Source organism: Microtus oregoni, unplaced genomic scaffold, assembly GCF_018167655.1.
Source record: "Microtus oregoni isolate MIOR12 unplaced genomic scaffold, Mior012 000012F_ref0000307, whole genome shotgun sequence".
Taxonomy (NCBI): Eukaryota; Metazoa; Chordata; class Mammalia; order Rodentia; family Cricetidae; genus Microtus; species Microtus oregoni.
Window position 1 is genome coordinate 17,923,858 of NW_024543071.1, and position 1,222 is coordinate 17,925,079.

Sequence of the window (1,222 nt, forward strand, 5' to 3'; positions counted from 1 at the left end):
GAAGCAGATGGGAAGTTTTTAGCAGAGAAGAAAAACTGTAATAAACAGTCAAAAGGAAATGCTAGTAAGAAAAACTCACACAAGGTAATAGGACTAAGGTAATAAGACTGAATAATAGTTTTAATAGGCTCATCAGCAGACGCTTTGCAACCAAGAAAAGAACTAGTGAACTTTAAGGAAATCAGCATAAACCACTCCAGATGGACTACAAAGAGAAGTAGTTTTAAAAGTTCATAGCAAAGCACTTGATAGCTAGGAATGCTGGACAGGCCAGCAGAAACACAATCAGAATCTGACTGAGGAAGGGGAGCTATCTTGAACACACAATGGCTGAGGATTTTGTGTTTTAAAAAGAAACAAAGCAGTTCCATTTTAATGCAGCATGTTGTATTAAGAAGGGATACTGAATACTTACCTGGCAGGGGAGATCCCATGATCACCAAGGTGGTTTTCCCAGGACAAGGCTTATCCATTACACTTGGCGTGTGCTGACTCCTACATTTCCCCAAATGCAGAAACTAGAGTGCATAACTTATAGTAGTGGACTGTGTTTGTGCTCTCCCCTAAACAAAAAAAAAAAAAAGAAAAAGAAAAAAAGAAAAAGAAAGAAAAGAAAAACAGAAGAAGAGACATTGAAATCATCAAATGTCTCAGTCACTTTCAGAATGAAGTGGAGGGATAGTCCCAAAGAGCCATGAGAAAAAAAACCATGGAGAAATGTCATTGCTTGAACTATATGGTGTTGTCTAGGGCCCAGACACTTCAACTAATGTCCTGTTACATGGTAATTCATGTCTTTGAGTTAGTGCATCTTTTTCTTGCTACTAAAAATTGAAATGTTTAACTTAGTGATTTTTAAAAATGGTATTAATTACTGTATATATAGTCCTATACTATGGCATGGAGATGAATCAAAATTGAATGAATCCCAGATTCTGTTCAATAGAAAATTTCACTCAATCCTTTGTTTTCGATTCGTAAATTCAACCAAACAAAGATAGGCAGTATTCAACAAAAACTAAATCCCCACTGATTACGTATAGAGATTTCCTTGCAATTTTACTTAAATAATATTGTACAAGAGCTATTTAAATAGAATATACTTTATATTTGACATTGTACGTTAGCTAGAGACGATTTAAAGTATATAGGAAGGTGTGTATAAGCTATAATCAAATGCTGTTTATTTTTGTGCAAGGAATTAGGGTGACTATAGATGTTG

The 1,222-nt window shown here is 34.9% G+C and overlaps 1 non-coding gene across 1 annotated transcript; it reads left to right on the top strand.

Annotated features, from left to right (window-relative positions):
• The first annotated feature begins 407 nt into the window (after positions 1-407).
• Positions 408-566, top strand: LOC121454811. Its single transcript, XR_005975331.1, has one exon. It is a non-coding gene; the product is annotated as a U1 spliceosomal RNA (small nuclear RNA).
• Positions 567-1,222: the final 656 nt, after the last annotated feature.